General features: G+C 42.4%; 1 protein-coding gene across 6 annotated transcripts in view; it reads right to left on the minus strand.

Moving 5' to 3' along the window:
- NOD1 (nucleotide binding oligomerization domain containing 1) overlaps positions 1 to 21,042 on the minus strand; it is a 90,837-nt gene that overhangs the window by 46,296 nt on the left and 23,499 nt on the right. For 5 of the 6 annotated variants that reach the window (XM_081244130.1, XM_081244131.1, XM_081244126.1 and 2 more), the window contains exon 2: positions 143 to 240. The exons of the other annotated variant lie outside the window; for it this stretch is intronic. The gene's annotated coding sequence lies outside the window, so the exon portion shown is untranslated. The remainder of the gene's footprint in view (positions 1 to 142; positions 241 to 21,042) is intronic. 6 annotated transcript variants of the gene reach the window in all.

Here is a 21,042-nt window from a genome sequence, read left to right on the forward strand (position 1 = left end):
ATCAATTTGACTCTAATTCAGCTTCTTCTATTGTCGTCAATTCTGTGACCCACTTAAGATCCATAGCTTTAGAAAATTAGTTCCCTTAAGGGATACCAGTTGATAATGTTAAATGTATATTTAAATTACTGGTTAATAATACCTTTTTAAGTTTTTGTCATGTGTTCTTTGAAGAAAGTGAGAATATTTTAAAACAACATTCTCTCCTTGAATCTTCAATTTCCAATTTCTTTCTGGAATCTGCAAAGTCAAAAAGAAAAAAAAGAGAGAAAGGTTTCTTTGAAAACACTCTTGGGGCTTCCCTGGTGGCGCAGTGGTTAAGAATCCGCCTGCCAATGCAGGGGACACGGGTTTGAGCCCTGGTCCGGGAAGACCCCACATGCTGCAGAGCAACTAAGCCTATGCGCCACAACTACTGAGCCTGCGAGCCACAGCTACTGAAGCCCGCATGCCTAGAGCCCGTGCTCCGCAACAAGAGAAGCCAACGCGATGAGAAGCCCACGCACCGCAACAAAGAGTAGCCCCCGCTCGCGGCAACTAGAGAAAGCCCACGCACAGCAACGAAGACCCAACACAGCCAAAAATAAATAAATAAATAAATTTATATATTAAAAAAACACTTGTGCTGAATGACGAACAAATAAATAAATGAATGAATGAATGAATGAAATTGGAGAAAGAATAATTTTTAAATCCAGAACTGTAGGATCTCAGAGTACTCTCTTTACCTTCTTCCTTTGGGACAGTGTTTTCCAAATCTCAGTCATTCAGTCACCATAGTCACTTTTTTGGCCATAATTGAGTCCCATAAGCAAAGTTATTTGCTTAACTTTTTGCTTTAAATTGACTTGACTTTACAACTCAGACTAATTTTAAAGGAAAATTTATATTACCATTGTAAACAAAAAAATCACTTGCAAGAAACAGAAAGTAATCCAAAAATAAATTCGCTAGAAATAAAACCATGCTATTGTATTCCAGCTCAACAGTGCTGAAAGGTTCTTGGTCTGAGGCCTGTTTTCTCTTAGAAGCATTTGAGAGGTATTAAAGACACAGTAGCACAAGACTGAGACTTTCTCTTTGAGATCATGGTAAATCTGAGAGAGCTGGAAAGGGAATTGCCTTCCCCCTTGGTGATTCAGGGTTTTTTCATCCTATGGCTCCATTCTTACCAAGGCTTGGAATGGGTGTTACACAATGGCCTTCACCCCTCCACTCCCAATCCTCACCCATCCTCACTGTGGGTCCCATTTCACTCCTGGCTTCTGCCTCTTCCAAGCCTGTGATTCCTACAAAACCAGTGACGTGTCTTCCCAGCCCTTCCCCGTAGTATCACCCACAGACATCACTGCCTCTTACCATCAAAGGCAGAAACTTAAGGAAAATCCCCTGATTTATGGCCACCTAACCAAAGCAATGGATTACATGTCAGCCAGCTGGCAAGGAGGCTGTTGTTTTGTAATGTCCAGAGCTCCGGTTTGAGATTTAATCAGATTTGCAGAGTTTGCTCAATTCAGCAGGAACTTAACAAGGCATGGATGATGGGAAAGGAAACAAAGAAAGCTGATCCTGCCCTGGTAAACAGAATCCAAGGGTGGACCAAATCAACATCATGGAACACTGCAGAGAAATTCAGTTCATGGGCATCTGGTTCCCAGAAATACTGATGCCAGAAACGACTCTGAATTGGCTTTTCAGATTAGTTTCTCAGAAAGTCAGTGAGATGGGGGTTAAAGAAGTAAGGTCACTGGTAATTCTGTAAACTCAGGGAGAAAATAAGTATAGGACCTAGTGGTTTAGAATGAAGGGAAATTCCTTTCAGTGATTAGATTCAATTTTGCATGCTTGAAAATATCAGAAAATAAGATACAAAAATGCTATTGATCGCATGGTGAGACAGGAACTTTCATACCAGGAATGTAAACAGATGGAAAACTTCCAGAAAGCCACTTGACATATTTATCAAGAGCCTGTGAAAAGTTTTGATTTAGTAACTTCTCATTCTAGAACTCTGCCTTCTGAAAAGGTTCAGAGGTTTGGACAATTTTTTTTTTAAACAAGGGGCTTCCACTGCCAGCTCTGATAAGGTAGCTTGTTGTTCCCACAGAGGGCAACTACAGGTGGGTGGATCAGCAGATTGGAGTGCATTCATACAGTAGAGTGCTATTCAAAAGTAATGTGAGGGACTTCCTGGTGGCGCAGTGGTTAAGAATCCACCTGCCAATGCAGGGGACACAGGTTCAAGCCCTGATCCAGGAAGATCCCACATGCCGCAGAGCAACTAAGGCCATGCGCCACGACTACTGAGCCTGTGCTCTAGAGCCTGCGAGCCACAACTACTGAGCCCACGTACCACAACTACTGAAGCCCGTGTGCCTAAAGCCCGTGCTCCACAACAAGAGAAGCCACTGCAATAAGAAGCCCACACACTGCAAGGAAGAGTAGCCCCTGCTCGCCGAAACTAGAGAAAGCCTGCACACAGCAATGAAGACCCAACGCAGCCAAAACTAATTTAAAATTTAAAAATAAATATGAATGAAATACTAATATGACATGAATGAGTATCAAAGATGTTATGCTGAGAGAAACAAGACTCAAAAAAGCATGTAGCATATGATTCCATTCATATGATTCTAGAAATCTGATCTAGATCAGAGCAGTGGTTTCCTGGGTAGGGGGATAGGAGTAAAGGAGAAATTGACTGCATATTGCTGGGGTGATAGAAATGTTCTTTATCTTGCAGTGTCATATATATATATATATATATATATATATATATATATATATAAAATACATACGTGTATATATATTATACGTACATATATACGTCACATGTGAATATATGTATCACTATGCATAAATATGTGTGTATATGCATATCACATGTGTATGTGTGGTATATGCATGTACAACATATGTGTATGTATGTATATTATGCATACACACATACACATATATATACATATGATTTGTCAAAAGTCATCAACTTGTACACAGAAAATCTCTGAATGTTACTCTATGGAAAAAAAAAACTTCACTGAAGTATTATGTAAAGGCAGAATACATTTCCAGGTAAACAAAAACTGAGAGACATTGTGGCCAGCAAAGCTGCACTAAAATAAGTACTGAAGATTCTTTTAGGTAGAAGAATAATGATCCCAAACTAAAACAAAATGAGAGCAACAGCAAGTTTTAATATGTGGGTAAATATAAATGTATATTGACTGAACAAAACATTATTATCTTGTGGCGTCTAAAATATATGTAGAATTAACATTTAAACAAGGGAGACTGTGCAAGATGGCAGATTAGAAAGACCCTGAGCTCACCTCCTCCTATGGTACACCAAAATCACAACTATTTGCAGAACAACCATTGATGAAAATGACTGGGACCTGCCAGAAAATTTCTTTTACAACTAAAGATATAAAAAAGGAAGCACAGCGGGCCTCCCTGGTGGCGCAGTGGTTGAGAGTCCGCCTGCCGATGCAGGGGATACGGGTTCGTGCCCCGGTCTGGGAGGATCCCATATGCCGCAGAGCGGCTGGGCCCGTGAGCCATGGCCGCTGGGCCTGCGCATCCGGAGCCTGTGCTCCGCAACGGGAGAGGCCACAACAGTGAGAGGCCCGCGTACTACAAAAAAAAAAAAAAAAAAAAAAAAAGGAAGCACAGAGAGGCAGGTAGGAGGGGCAGAGCTGCCATATAGTCAAGTCCCATATCCCTGGCTGGGCAATCCACAAACAGCAGAATAATTATGACCGCACAGGTTCTCCCAAAGGAGTGAGAGGTCCAAGGCGCATGTCAGGCTCCCAGCCCAGGGGTCCTGCACCAGGAAGATGAGTCCCCAGAACATTTGGCTTTGAAGTTCAGTGGGGCTTACTTCTGAGAGTCCCAGAGGGCTGGGGGAAATAGAGACTTCACACTGAAAGGACAGATATAAAATCTCACATCCTCTGGAACCCAGGGCAGAAGCAGTAATTTGACCGGAGACTGGGTCAAACCTACCTGCTATTCCTAGCGAGTCTCCTGGAGAGGAGGAGGCAACTGCAGCTCACCCTGGGGACATAGACACTGGCAAAAGCCATTTTGGGGAGCTCTTTCTACCATGTGGACACTGGTGCTGGCAAAGCACCCTTTGGGGATCCTCCCTCTAGCTTATTAGCCCCAGGCCCCAGCCCCACTTGGGGCACCAGGGCTGGGACACCTCAGGCCAAGCAACTAACATGGCATGGACATATCCCCACCCACCAACAGAGAGGCTGCTTTAAGACCCTTTGATCCACAGCTGCCTCTGGACACAGCGCTGCCCACCAGAGGACCCAGGACCCGGCTCCACACACCAGTACACAGGCACTAGAACCAAGACCACCAGGACCCTCCAGCCAGAGACCCTGGGACCCAGCTCCACCCAACAGTGGTGAGGAACCAGCACCAGAATCCCCAGGGCACCAGCCCCACCCACCAGTGAGCCTGCTGTAGCCCCCCTGCCCAGCTCCACCCACCAGGGGGCAGACAGCAGTTGCAAGAAAACCACAGTCCTGCAGTCTGCAGACCTCCCCACTCACTAGCTGCCTAGACCCTGCCCTCGGACCAGTTGTGCCCAGGACCCGCCCGCTAGCAGGCCAACACAAGCTTCCAGACACCTCAGGTCCTGCAGCCAATTGTGTCAGGAACTGGCCCCCCCACCAGTGGTCTGACACATGCTCTGGGACCCTTGGGCTCTGCAACCAGACCCCAGACCCAGCTCCACCTACCAGTAGGCCAGTACTAGCCCCAGGACCTGGCTTCACCCGCCAGTGGGTGAGCAACAGCCCCCGGGGTCTCCTGGACCCTGACTCAACCCACCAGTAACCCAGCACTAGTATAGTCCCCTGGAGTTCTGCAGTCAGCCACCTCATGACCCAGTCCCACGAACCAGCAGCCAACAGCCTCTGCACAAGGCAGGAACTGGCAACCAAACAGACCAAGGGCCAACCAAGCTTACCAGACTGTCCACATAGTCAGTCCACCACAACAGAAAGATCCACGCAGCCCTCATGGGGGAAGCCCTAGAGCATATAGCTCTGGTGATGAAAGGGAAGTATCCTGAGACACATAGGTTGTCTACAAAAGGCTTATCCTTCAAGGTGGGGAAATGTAACCAACCTACCAGACACATAAGAAAGAAAAAAAAAAACCCAGCAACTTAGGCAAAATGAGGTGGCAGAATAACATGTTTCAAATGAAGAATCAAGATAAAACCCCAGAAAAAGAACTAAGTGAAGTGGACATGGGCAATCTACCTGAGAATGAGTTCAAGGTAATGATAATAAAGATGATCAAAGAACTCGGAAGAATGGATGCACAGAATGAGAAGTTAGAAGCTTTTAGCAAGGAGTTAGAAAATCTAAAGAACAACCAAACAGACATGAAGAATACAATAACAAATAAAAATACACTAGAAGAACCAACAATAGACTAAATGATACAGAGGAATGGATCAGCAAGCTGGAAGACAGTAGAGGAAATCACTCATGCTGGACAGAAAAAAGAAAAAAGCATGTAAAAAACAATGAGGACCGTTTAAGAGACCTCTGGGAAAATATCAAAGACACCATATTTGCATTATAGGGGTCCCAGAAGGAGAAGGGAGAGAGAAAGGGGCTAAGAACATAATTGAAGGCATACTAATTGAAAACTTCCCTAACCTAGGAAAGGAAACAGACATCCATGTCCAGGAAGTAGAGTTCCAAACAGGATCAACCCAAAGGGGAATAGACCAACACGCACTGTAATTAAAATGGCAAAAATTAAAGATAATGAGAGAATATTAAAAGCAGCAATGGAAAAGCAACATGTTATGTACAGGGGAACTCCCATAAGGCTATCAGCTGACTTTTCAGCAGAAACTCTGCAGGGCAGAAGAGGGTTGCACAATATAAAGTGATGAAAGGGAAAAACCTACAACCAAGAGTACTCTACCCAGAAAGACTCTCATTCAGATTTCATGGGGAGATCAAAAGCTTTACAGACAAGAAAAAGCTTTTAAAAGAGTTCAGCACCTCCAATCCAGCTTTACAAGAAATGTTAAAGGAACTGCCCTGAGCAAAAATGAAAAGGACACAATTAGCCACATGAAAATCATGAAAGGAAAAAAAATCTCATCAGTAAAGACCAACATATACCATGAAAAGCTGCTCAACATCACTAATTATTAGAGAAATGCAAATCAAAACTACAATGAGGTATCACCTCACACCGGTCAGAATGGCCATTATCAAAAAATCTAGAAACAATAAATGTTGGAAAGGTGTGGTGAAAAGGGAACCTTCCAGCACTGTTGGTGGGAATGTAAATTGATACAACCACTATGGAAAACAGTATGGAGGTTCCTTAAAAAACTAAAAATAGAACTACTGTATGAACTAGCAATCCCATTACTGGGCATATACCCTGAGAAAACCATCATTCAAAAAGAGACATGTACCACAATGTTCATTGCAGCACTATTTACAATAGCCAGGACATGGAAGCAACCTAAGTGTCCATCGACAGATGAATGGATAAAGAAGATGTGGCACATGTATACAATGGAATATTACTCAGCCATAAAAAGAAATGAAATTGAGTTATTTTTAGTGAGGTGGATGGACCTAGAGTCTGTCATACAGAGTGAAGTCAGAAAGAGAAAAACAAATACCGTATGCTAACGCATATATATGGAATCTAAAAAAAGTGGTACTGACGAGCCTAGTTGCAGGGCAGGAATAAAGACGTAGACCTAGAGAATGGACTTGAGGACACGGGGTGGGAGGGCGAAGCGAGAGTAGCAGCGACATATACACACGACCATGGCTGGTGGGAAGCAGCCGCATAGCACAGGGAGACTGGCTCAGTGCTTTGCGATGACCTAGAGGGATGGGCTAGGGAGGGTGGGAGGGAGGCTCAAGAGGGAGGGGATATGGCTGATTCGCTTTGTTGTGCAACAGAAACTAACACAGTATTGTGAAGCAATTATACTCCAATAAAGATCTATTAAAGAAAAAAACAAGACAAACATATAGTAAAGGTAGGAAATCATCCACACACAAAACTAGTAGGAAGGTTAAAAGACAAAAGTAGTAAAATTTCTTATATCAACCATAAGCAGTTAAGGGATACACAGAACAATTAAATGTAAAACATGATATCCAAAACAGTAATCATGAGGGGAGGAGAGTACAAACACAGGGTTGTTAAAATGCATTTGTTAAGAGGTCAGCAACTTAAACCAATCATGTATATATAGAGATTGCTATATATAAACCTCACAGTAACCACAAGACAAAAACCTAAATTAGATACACACACAAAAAAGAAAAAGGAATCCAAACATAATACTAAAGATAGTCTTCAAATCACAAGAAAACAAAAGAAGAAATGAACAAAATGACCTAAAATACAATCCCCAATTAACAAAGTGGCAATAAGAACACAATATCGGGCCTCCCTGGTGGCGCAGTGGTTGAGAGTCCGCCTGCCGATGCAGGGGATGCGGGTTCGTGCCCCGGTCTGGGAGGATCCCGCGTGCCGCGGAGCGGCTGGGCCCGTGAGCCATGGCCACTGGGCCTGCGCGTCCGGAGCCTGTGCTCCGCAACGGGAGAGGCCGCGGCGGTGAGAGGCCCACATACCGCAAAAAGAAAAAAAAAAAAAAAAAAAAAAAAGAACACAATATCAATAATTACTTTAAATGTAAATGGAACAAATGCTCCAGTCAAGACATGGAGTGGCTGAATGGAAACAAAAAAAGACCCCTATATATGCTGCCTACAAGAGACTTCAGATCTAGAGACACACACAGGATGAAAATGAGGGGATGGAAAAAGGTATTCCATGCAAATGGAAAGCAAAAGAAAGCCAAGGTAGCAATACTTATATCAGACAAAATAGACTTTAAAATAAAGACTGTTATAAGAGACAAAGAAGGACATTACCTAATGATCAAGAAATCAATGCAAGAAAATATAACAATTGTAAATATATATACACCCAACATAGGAGCACATAAACACATAAAGCAAACATTAAAAGACATAAAGGGAGAAACTGAGAATAGCACAATAATAGTAGGGGACTTTTAACACCCCACTTACATCAATGGACAGGTCATCCAGACAGAAAACCAATAAGAAAATGCTGGCATTAAATGACATATTAAACCAGGTGGACTTAATAGATATATATAGGGCATTCCATCCAAAAGCAGAAGAATACATACTTTTCAAATACACATGGAACATTCTCCAGGACAGATCACATGTGAGGCCACAAAACAAACTTCAGTAAATTTAAGAAGACTGAAATCATATCAAGCATCTTTTCCCACCGCAATGCTATGAGACTAGAAATCAACTACAAGAAAAAAACTGCAAAAAACACAAACACTTGGAGGCTAAACAATATGCTACTACACAACAAATAGATCACCAAAGAAATCAAAGAGGAAATCCAAAAATACTTGGAGACAAATGAAAACAAAAACACAATGATCCAAAATCTATGGGACACAGCAAAAACAGTACTAAGAGAGAAGTTCATAGCAATACAAGCTTACCTCAGGAAACAAGAAAAATCTCAAATAAACAACCTAACCTTATACCTCAGGGAGCTAAAAAAAGAACAAACAAAATCTAAAGTTAGTAGAAGGAAAGAAATCATAAAGGTTAGTGCAGAAATAAGTGAAACAGAGACTAAAAGAACAGAAAAGATCAATGAAACTTAGAGCTGGCTCTTTGAAAAGATAAACAAAACTAATAAACCTTTAGCCAGACTCATCAAAAAAGACAGAGAGAAAGAGAGGCCAAATCAATACAATCAGAAATGAAAAAGAAATTACAACCAACACAACAGAGATACAAAGGATCATAAGGGGGGACTTCCCTGGTGGCACAGTGGTTAAGAACCTGCCTGCCAATGGAGGGGACACGGGTTCGAGCCCTGATCCAGGAAGATCCCACATGCTGCGGAGCAGCTAAGCCCATGTGCCACAACTACTGAGCCTGCACTCTAAAGCCCATGAGCCACAACTATGAGCCCATGTGATGCGGCTACTGAAGTCCACGCGCCTAGAGCCCGTGCTCCACGACAGGAGAAGCCACCGCAATGAGAAGCCCGTGCACCACAACAAAGAGTAGCCCCTGCTCGCTGCAACTAGAGAAAGCCCACACACAGCAACAAAGACCCAATGCAGCCAAAAATAAAAAAAATAAAAGGATCATAAGGGAATACTGAGAACTATATGCCAATAAAATGGATAATCTAGAAAAAATGGACAAATTCCTAGAAATGTACCATCTCCCAAGACTGAACCAGGAATAGAAAATATGAACAGACCAACTGCCAGTAATGAAACTCAATCAGTAATTTAAAAAAAAAAAACTCCCGACAAACAAAAGTCCAGGACCAGATGGCTTCACAGGTGAATTGTACCAAGCATTTAAAGAAAAGTTAACACCTATACTCAAACTATCCCAAAATATTACAAAGGAAGGAATGTTTCTGAACTCACTCTACAAGGCCAGCATCACCCTGATAGCAAAACCAGACAAAGATATCACACAAAAGAAAGTTACAGGCCAATATCACCAATTAACATAGACACAAAAATCCTCAACAAAATATTAACAAACCAAATCCAACAACTCTTAAAAAAAATCATACACCATGATCAAGTGGGATTTATCCCAGGGATGCAAGGATTTTTCAATATCTGCAAATCAATCAATGTGCTATACCATATTAACAAATTGAAGAATAAAAACCATATGATCATCTCAACAGATTCAGAAAAAGCTTTTGACAAAATTCAATATCATTTACAATAAAAACTCTCCAGAAAGAGGGCAGAGAGAGAACATACTTCAACATAATAAAGGCCATATATGACAAGTCCACAGCTAACATCATACTCAATGGTGAAAATCTGAAAGCATTTACACTAAGATTAGGAAGAAGACAAGGATACCAACTCCTGCCACTTTTATCCAACATAGTATTGAAATCCTAGCGACAGCAATGAGACAAGAAGTAAAAGGTATCCAAATTGGGAAAGAAGAAGTAAAACTGTCACTGCTTGGAGATGACATGACTATACATAGAACATCCTAAAGATGCCACCAAAAAACTACTAGAGCTCATCAATGAACTCAGTAAAGTTGCAGCATACAAAATTAAAATATAGGGCTTCCCTGGTGGCGCAGTGGTTGAGAGTCCACCTGCCGATGCAGGGGACATGGGTTCGTGCCCTGGTCCAGGAAGATACCACATGCCGCAGAGCGGCTGGGCCCGTGAGCCATGGCCACTGAGCCTGCGCATCCGGAGCCTATGCTCCGCAACGGGAGAGGCCACAACAGTGAGAGGCCTGCGTACCGCAAAAAAAAAAAAAAAAAAAAAAAAAAATTAAAATATAGAAATCTGTTTCATTTCTATACACTAACAACAAACTACCAGAAAGAGAAGTTAAGGAAACAATCCCATTTAGCACTGCATGAAAAAGAATAAAATACCTAGGAATAAACCTACCTAAGGAGGTAAAAGACCTGTACTCGGAAAACCATAGGACACTGATTGAAAAGACTGAAGATGATACAAACATACAGATATACCATGGTTGGGGCTTCCCTGGTGGTTCAGTGATTAAGAATCTGCCTGCCAATGCAGGGGACACTGGTGCGAGCCCTGGTCCAGGAAGATCCCACATGCCACAGAGTAACTAAGCCCATGTGCCACAACTACTGAGCCTGAGCTCTAGAGCCCATAAGCCACAACTACTGAGCCCATGTGCCATAACTACTGAAGCCTGCGCGCCTAGAGCCCGTGCTCTGCAACAAGAGAAGCCATCGCAATGAGAAGCCCGTGCACTGCAACGAAGAGTAGCCCCCGCTCGCCGCAACTAGAGAGAGCACACACACAGCAACGAAGACCCAACACAGCCAAAAATAAATAAATTAAATAAATAAATAAAAAAATTTTATAAGTGAATGTCTTAAAAAAAAGGTATTCATGGTCATGGATTGGGAGAATTATTGTTAAAAACGACCATACTACACAAGGCAAACTACAGATTCAATGCAATCCCTATCAGAGTACCAATGGCAGAGCATGGGATCAAGATGGCAGAGTAGTAGGATATGAAGCTCACCTTCTCCCACAAATACATCAAAAATACATCTACCTGTGGAACGATTCTCACTGAATGTCTACTGAATGCTGGCAGAATACCTCAGACTGCTGAAAGGGCAAGGAAATCTCCATGTAACCAGGTAGGAAATAGAAAAAATAGAAAGCGAGAAAGGTCTCACGACAGCACCTGTGCTCCTGGGAGGGAGCTGTGAAAGAGGAAAGGTCCCTGCACCCTGGGAAGCCCCCTCACCAGTGGGGAGATCTGCTGGGACAGAAAGGGAGCTTCAGAGCCTCGTAGGAGAGTGCTGCTGGTTTGCAGCAGCCAGAGCAGAGGGAGAACTGCACAGATGATCAGCACTGCCACCCTGCACTGCCCTGCACTCCCCAGCCTGAGACATGCATCCGCCAGTACGGGCAGGGGCTGGGTGCTGGAACTTGGGCTTCGGAGATCAGAACCGGGGAGAGGACTGGGGTTGGCCATGTGAGGATGGCCTTGGGGGGCTGGAATCCAGTGCAACCATGGCTGGGGGTGTACGCGGAGGAAGTTTGGGCCAACTTAGAGACCAGTTGCCACTGTTTGGGGAGTGCATGAGGGGAGGGGCGAGACCCAGACTGTAGCCTTTTACCCTGTGCACGTGCTCACAGAGGGCAGGACACTGCCTGCCCAGGCTGCAGGAGCAGTTGTGAGCCACCACCACCCCATTGCAGACTCCAGGAGTGGTTGGGAGCCACTGCCGCCTCCCTCCTGGACCCCAGGAATGGTCATGAGCCACCACTTCTGTCCCCATCATGTGCTCTGGGGGTGCACCTGAGCTGCCACCACTGCCAAGAACCCCAGGGCCGGGCACCAGCCACAACACCTGCACACCCCTTATCAAGGGGAGAACAACCAACACACATTGAGGAAAGAGGCAACAGGCATCTATACTAAAAATAGCCCTGGCACCAAATATATTAAACCCACACAAGTTACACAGGCACACCCCCACATATAAATAACCTTCCAAGACCACACCAGATAATCATTTCTCCTAAACTCACAGAGTAAGAGAAATAGAAGTAAAATGAAGCTGAGGAACCACTCCCAGGTAAAAGACCAACAGCATTCCCCTGAAAGAACAAGCAGTGAAGCAGACCCCTCCAGACTAGTAGACACTGATTTCAAAAAGGAGATCATGAAAATACTGAAGGAATTAAGAAACACTATCAATGGAAATGCAGAGTACTGTAAAAAGGAGCTAGAAACTATAAAGAGGAACCAAAAAATATAAAACTCATTTGCAGGGAATTCCCTGGCAGTCCAGTGGTTAGGGCTTGGCGCTTTCACTGCTGAGGGCTGGTTCAATCCCTGTGGGAACTGGGATCCCACAAGCCACACAGTGTGGCCAAAAGAGAAAAAAAAATTCATTTGCAGAGACAAAAGCTGAGCTAAAGGCATAGAATAGCAGAATAGCATAGAACAGCAGAATAAATAATGCAGAAAAACAAATAAGTGACCTGGAAAACAGGATAATGGAAATCACCCAATCAGGATATCAGACAGAAAGCCAAATTAAAAAAAAAGAACAATGAAAGCAATATAAGAGACCTATGGGATAATATAAAACATACACATAATAGGGATTCCAGAATAAGAAAGAGAAAAGGGGATCGAAAATGTATTTGAAGAATTATGGCTGAAAACTTCCCAAACATAAAGAAGGAAACATATCCAGGTACAGGAAGCACAGAGGGTCCCAAACAAGATAAACCCAAACAGACCTACACCAAGACATAATAAAAGTGGCAAAAGTTAAAGATAAAGAGAGGATTCTAAAGGCAGCAAGAAAAAACAAAGAGTTAATTAAGGTAATGCCTATATCAGCTGATTTCTCTACAGAAATACTGCAGGCCAGAAGGGAGTGGTAAGATATATTCAAAATACTAAAAGGGAAAAATCTGCCACCTAGGATACTCTACCCAGCAATATTATCATTTAAGAATAGAAGGAGAAATAAAGAATTTCTCAGACAAGCAAAAACTAACAGAATACAGCAATACTAAACCTATTCTAAAGGATATATTGAAAGGTCTTCTCTAAATAGAAAAAAAGTAAGAACCTATAGGAAAGAAAAAAAATCACAATTGGAAAATAAATCACTTAAATAAGCCAGTACACAGATTTAGAAAGTTTCTGTGAAAGTGATGATAACAACAATGAACAGCAAAAGGATGAGAATGAAGATGTAAAAGAGGACATCAAAACCATAAAATGGACACAGCACACTGCTGCCGCCATCTTGAATCACAGAGTCATCTGCAGCATCTAAGCTGAGGTGCTGGCGCAGTCGTTTCACACTAGGAACTCTCGTCTGAAGTGCCCGGTGCAGTACCTCCACATGTGGTACCCTACGAGCGAGTGAAACTAGACTAAGCACAAAGGATGGAAAAAGACGGCTGCCTTCCAACTGTGTCCTCACGTGATTAAAGTACTCTCTAGTATATCTTCTTGAAAGGACACTAATCCGAGGATTTTCAGGAAGATGGCGAAAGAGTAAGATGCAGAGATCACCTTCCTCCCCACAGATACATCAGAAATACATCTACACGTGGAACAACTCCTACAGAACACCTACTGAACGCTGGCAGAAGACCTCAGACCTCCCAAAAGGCAAGAAACTCCTTACGTACCTGGGTAGGGCAAAAGAAAAAGAAAAAACAGAGACAAAAGAATAGGCACGGGACCTGCACCAGTGGGAGGGAGCCGTGAAGGAGGAAAGGTTTCCACACACTAGAAGCCCCTTCGCGGGCAGAGACTGCGGGTGGCGGAGGGGGGAAGCTTCGGAGCCGTGGAGGAGAGCACAGCAACAGGGGTGCGGAGGGCAAAGCGGAGAGATTTCCGCACAGAGGATCGGTGTCGACCAGCACTCACCAGTCCGAGAGGCTTGTCTGCTCGCCCGCCGGGGCGGGCAGGGCTGGGAGCTGAGGCTCGGGCTTCGGTCGGAGCGCAGGGAGAGGACTGGGGTTGTCGGCGTGAACACAGCCTGCAGGGGGCTAATGTGCCACAGCTAGCTGGGAGGGAGTCCGGGAAAAAGTCTGGAGCTGCCGAAGAGGCAAGAGACTTTTTCTTCCCTCTTTGTTTCCTGGTGCGCGAGGAGAGGGAATTAAGAGCGCTGCTTAAAGGAGCTCCAGAGACGGGCGCGAGCCACGGCTATCAGCGCGGACCCCAGAGACGGGCGTGGGACGCTGGGGCTGCTGCTGCCACCACCAAGAAGCCTGTGTGCGAGCACAGGTCACTCTCCACACCTCCCTTCCGGGGAGCCTGTGCAGCCTGCCACTGCCAGGGTCCCAGGATCCAGGGACAACTTCCCCAGGAGAACGCACGGTGCGCCTCAGGCTGGGGCAATGTCACGCCAGCCTCTGCCGCCGCAGGCTCGCCCCGCCTCCATACCCCTCCCTTCCCCCGGCCTGAGTGAGCCAGAGCCCCCGAATCAGCGGCTCCTTTGACCCCATCCTGTCTGAGCAAAGAACAGATGCCCTCAGGTGACCTACACGCAGAGGCGGGGCCAAATCCAAAGCTGAGCCCTGGGAGCTGTGCGAACAAAGAAGAGAAAGGGAAATTTCTCCCAGCAGCATCAGGAGCAGCGGATTAAATCTCCACAATCAACTTGATATACCCTGCATCTGTGGAATACCTGAATAGACAATGAATCATCCCAAATTGAGGAGGTGGACTTTGAGAGCAAGATTTATTATTTTTTCCCCTTTTCCTCTTTTTGTGAGTGTGTATGTGTATGCTTCTGTGTGAGATTTTGTGTGTATAGCTTTGCTTTCACCATTTGTCCTAGGGTTCTATCCGTCCATTTTTGCTTTTTTTTTTTACTTAAAAAAATTTTTTTTTCTAAATAATTATTTTTTATTTTAATAACATTATTTTATTTATCTTTATTTTATTTTATCCTCTTTCTTTCTTTCCTTCTACTTTTTCTCCCTTTAATTTTGAGCTGCGTGGATGAAAGGCCCTTGTGCTGCACCCAGGAGTCAGTCCTGTGCCTCTGAGGTGGGAGAGCCAACTTCAGGACACTGGTCCACAAGAGACCTCTCCGCTCCACATAATATCAAACGGTGAAAATCTCCCAGAGATCTCCATCTCAACACCAACACCCAGCTTCACTCAACGACCAGCAAGCTACAGTGCTGGACACCCTATGCCAAACAACTAGTAAGACAGGAACACAACTCCACCCATTAGCAGAGAGGCTGCGTAAAATCATAGTAAGTCCACAGACACCCAAAACACACCACCAGACGTGTACCTGCCCACCAGAAAGACAAGATCCAGCCTCATCCACCAGAAAACAGGTACTAGTCCCCTCCACCAGGAAGCTTACACAACCCACTGAACCAACTTTAGCCACTGGGGACAGACACCAAAAACAACGGAAACTATGAACCTGCAGCCTGCAAAAAGGAGACCCCAAACACAATAAGATTAGTAAACTGAGAAGACAGAAAAACACACAGCAGATGAAGGAGCAAGATAAAACCCCACCAGACCTAACAAATGAAGAGGAAATAGAAAAAGAATTCAGAATACTGATAGTAAAGATGATCCAAAATCTTGGAAATAGAGAAAATGCAAGAAACATCTAACAAGGACCTAGAAGAACTAAAGATGAAACAAGCAATGATGAACAACACAATAAATGAAATTAAAAATACTCTAGAAGGGATCAATAGCAGAATAACTGAGGCAGAATGGATAAGTGACCTGGAAGATAAAATAGTGGAAATAACTACTGCAGAGCAGAATAAAGAAGAAAGAATGAAAAGAACTGAGGACATTCTCAGAGACTCCTGGGAGAACATTAAATGTACCAACATTCGAATTATAGGGGTTCCAGAAAAAGAAGAGGAAAATAAAGGGACTGAGAAAATATTTGGAGAGATTATAGTTGAAAACTTCACTAATATGGGAAATGAAATAGTTAATCAAGTCCAGGAAGAACAGAGAGTCCCATACAGGATAAAACCAAAGAGAAACATGCCAAGACACATATTAATCAAACTGTCAAAAATTAACTACAAAGAAAACATATTAAAAGCAGCAAGGGAAAAACAACAAATAACACACAAGGGAATCCCCATAAGGTTAACAGCTGAACTTTAAGCAGAAACTCTGCAAGCCAGAAGGGACTGGCAGGACATATTTAAAGTGATGAAGGAGAAAAACCTACAACCAAGATTACTATACCCAGCAAGGATCTCATTCAGATTTGATGGAGAAATTCAAACCTTTACAGACAAGCAAAAGTTGAGAGAGTTCAGCACCACCAAACCAGCTTTACAATCAATGCTAAAGGATCTTCTCTAGGCAAGAAACACGAGAAGGAAAAGGCCTACAATAACAAACGCAAAACAATTGAGAAAATGGGAATAGGAACATACATATCGATAATTACCTTAAATGTAAATGGATTAAATGCTCCCACCAAAAGACAGACTGGCTGAATGGATACAAAAACAAGACCCATATATATGCTGTCTACAAGAGACCCACTTCACACGTAGAGACACATACAGACTAAAAGTAAGGGGATGGAAAAAGATATTCCATGCAAATGGAAACCAAAAGAAAGCTGGAGTAGCAGTTCTCATATCAGACAAAATAGACTTTAAAATAAAGACTATTACAAGACACAAAGAAGGACACTACAAAATGATCAAGGGACCGATCCAAGTAGAAGATATAACAATTGTAAATATTTATGCACCCAACGTAGGAGCACCTCAATACATAAGGCAAATACTAACAGCCATAAAAGGGGAAATCGACAGTAACACAGTCATGGTAGGGGACTTTAACACCCCACTTTCACCAATGGACAGATCATCCAAAATGAAAATAAATAAGGAAACACAAGCTTTAAATGATACATTAAACAAGATGGACTTAATTGATATTTATAGGACATTCCATCCAAAAACAACAGAATACACATTTTTCTCAAGTGCGCATGGAACATTCTCCAGGCTAGATCATATCTTGGGTCACAAATCAAGCCTTGGTAAATTTAAGAAAACTGAAATTGTATCAAGTATCTTTTCTGACCACAACACTATGAGACTAGATATCAATTACAGGAAAAGAGCTGTAAAAAATACAAACACATGGAGGCTAAACAATACACTACTTAATAAGGAAGTGATCACTGAAGAAATCAAAGAGGAAATTTAAAAATACCTAGAAACAAATGACAATGGAGAAACGATGGCCCAAAACCTATGGGATGCAGCAAAAGCAGTTCTAAGAGGGAAGCTTATAGCAATACAATCCCACCTTAAGAAACAGGAAACATCTCGAATAAACAACCTGACCTTGCACCTGAAGCAATTAGAGAAAGAAGAACAAAACAACCCCAAATTTAGCAGAAGGAAAGAAATCATAAAAATCAGATCGGAAGTACATGAAAATGAAATGAAAGAAATGATAGCAAAGATCAATAAAACTAAAAGCTGGTTCTTTGAGAAGATAAACAAAATTGATAAACCATTAGCAGACTCATCAAGAAAAAGAGGGAGAAGACTCAAATCAATAGAATTAGAAATGAAAAAGGAGAAGTAACAACTGACACTGCAGAAATACAAAAGATCATGAGAGATTACTACAAGCAACTCTATGCCAATAAAATGGACAACCTGGAAGAAATGGACAAATTCTTAGAAATGCACAACCTGCCAAGGCTGAATCAGGAAGAAATAGAAAATATGAACAGACCAATCACAAGCACTGAAATTGAAACTGTGATTAAACATCTTCCAACAAACAAAAGCTCAGGACCACATGGCAACACAGGCGAACTCTATCAAACATTTAGAGAAGAGCTAACACCTATCCTTCTCAAACTCTTCCAAAATATAGCAGAGGGAGGAACACTCCCAAACTCATTCTACGAGGCCACCATCACAATGATACCAAAACCAGACAAGGAGGTCACAAACAAACAAAACTACAGGCCAATATCACCGATGAACATGGATGAAAAAACCCTCAACAAAATACTAGCACACAGAATCCTACAGCACATTAAAAGGATCATACACCATGATCAAGTGGGGTTTATTCCAGGAATGCAAGGATTCTTCAATATACGCAAATCAATAAACGTGATACACCATATTAACAAATTGAAGGAGAAAAACCATATGATCATCTCAATAGATGCAGAGAAAGCTTTCAACAAAATTCAACACCCATTTAGGATAAAAACCCTCCAGAAAGTAGGCATAGAGGGAACTTTCCTCAACATAATAAAGGCCATATATGACAAACCCACAGCCAACATCGTCCTCAACGGTGAATACCTGAAAGCATTTCCACTAAGATCAGGAACAAGACAAGGTTGCCCACTCTCACCACTCTTATTCAATATAGTTTTGGAAGTTTTAGCCACAGCAATCAGAGAAGAAAAGGAAATAAAGGAATCCAAATCGGAAAGGAAGAAGTAAAGCTGTCACTGTTTGCAGATGACATGATACTATACATAGAGAATCCTAAAGATGCTACCAGAAAGCTACTAGAGCTAATCAATGAATTTGGTAAAGTAGCAGGATACAAAATTGATGCACAGAAACCTCTGGCATTCCTAGACACTAATGATGAAAAATCTGAAAGTGAAATCAAGAAAACACTCCCATTTACCACTGCAACAAAAAGAATAAAATATCTAGGAATAAACCTACCTAAGGAGACAAAAGACTTGTATGCAGAAAATTATAAGACACTGATGAAAGAAATTAAAGATGATACAAATAGATGGAGAGATATACCATGTTCTTGGAATGGAAGAATCTACATTGTGAAAATGACTCAACTACCCAAAGCAATCTACAGACTCAATGCAATCCCTATCAGACTACCACTGGCATTTTTCACAGAACTAGAACAAAAACTTTCACAATTTGTATGGAAACACAAAAGACCCCGAATAGCCAAAGCAAGCTTGAGAACGAAAAATGGAGCTGGAGGAATCAGGCTCCCTGACTTCAGGCTATACCACAAAGCCACAGTAATCAAGACAGTATGGTACCGGCACAAAAACAGAAAGATAGATCAATGGAACAGGATAGAAAGCCCAGAGATAAACCCACGCACATATGGCCACCTTATCTTTGATAAAGGAGGCAGGAATGTACAGTGGAGAAAGGACAGCCTCTTCAATAAGTGGTGCTGAGAAAACCGAACAGGGACATGTAAAAGTATGAGATTAGATCACTCCCTAACACCATACACAAAAATAAGCTCAAAATGAATTAAAGGCCTAAATGTAAGGCCAGAAACTATCAAACTCTTAGAGGAAAACATAGGCAGAACACTCTATGACATAAATCACAGCAAGATCCTTTTGGACCCACCTCCTAGAGAAATGGAAATAAAGACAAAAATAAACACATGGGACCTAATGAAACTTAAAAGCTTTTGCACAGCAAAGGAAACCATAAACAAGACCAAAAGACAACCCTCAGAATGGGAGAAAATATTTGCAAATGAAGCAAGTGACAAAGGATTAATCTCCAAAATTTATAAGCAGCTCATGCAGCTCAATAACAAAAAAACAAACAACCCAATCCAAAAATGGGCAGAAATGCAAATCAAAACTACAATGAGATATCATCTCACACCAGTCAGAATGGCCATTATCAAAAAATCTAGAAACAGTAAATGCTGGAGAGGGTGTGGAGAAAAGGGAACACTCTTGCACTGCTGGTGGGAATTGGTACAGCCACTATGGAGAACAGTATGGAGGTTCCTTTAAAAACTACAAATAGAACTACCATATGACCCAGCAATCCCACTACTGGGCACATACCCTGAGAAAACCATAATTCAAAAAGAGTCATGTACCAAAATGTTCATTGCACCTCTATTTACAATAGCCCGGAGATGGAAACAACCTAAATGTCCATCATCTGATGAATGGATAAAGAAGATGTGGCACATATATATGATGGAATATTACTCAGCCATAAAAAGAAACGAAATTGAGCTATTTGTAATGAGGTGGATAGACCTAGAATCTGTCATCCAGAGTGAAGTAAGTCAGAAAGAGAAAGACAAATATCGTATGCTAACACATATATATGGAATTTAAGAAAAAAAAATGTCATGAAGAACCTACGTGTAAGACAGAAATAAAGACACAGACCTACTAGAGAATGGACTTGAGGATATGGGGAGGGGGAAGGGTAAGCTGTGACAAAGTGAGAGAGTGGCATGGACATATATACACTACCAAATGTAAAATAGATAGCTAGTGGGAAGCAGGTGCATAGAACAGGGAGATCAACTCGGTGCTTTGTGACCACCTGGAGGGGTAGGATAGGGAGGGTTGGAGGGAGGGAGACGCAGGAGGGAAGAGATATGGGAATGCGTGTATATGTATAACTGATTCACTTTGTTATAAAGTGGAAACTAACACACCATTGTAAAGCAATTAAACTCCAATAAAGATGTACAAAAAAACATAAATTGTGGGGGGAGTAAGAAAATGTAGATTTTTTTCCTAGAATGTGTTTGAGCCTATATGACTACCAGTCTAAGGCAAATAGATATGGGAATCGGTTAACATACTTGAAAAACAGGGTAACCACACATCAAAAACATAAAGTAGATTCACAAAAGCCAAGAAGAGAACATAAGTATAATACCAAAAAAAAGTCATCAACCCCCAAAAGGAAAAACAAAAAGAAAAAGAAAGGGATAAATATATAAAATCAATTGGAAAACAAGGTTTAAAAACGGCAATAGGGGGCTTCCCTGGTGGCGCAGTGGTTGAGGGTCTGCCTGCTGATGCGGGGGATGTGGTTTCGTGCCCCATTCCGGGAGGATTCCCACATGCCGCAGAGCGGCTGGGCCCGTGAGCC

The sequence above is a fragment of the Mesoplodon bidens genome (genome assembly GCF_964165515.1).
Source record: "Mesoplodon bidens genome assembly, chromosome: 9".
Taxonomy (NCBI): Eukaryota; Metazoa; Chordata; class Mammalia; order Artiodactyla; family Ziphiidae; genus Mesoplodon; species Mesoplodon bidens.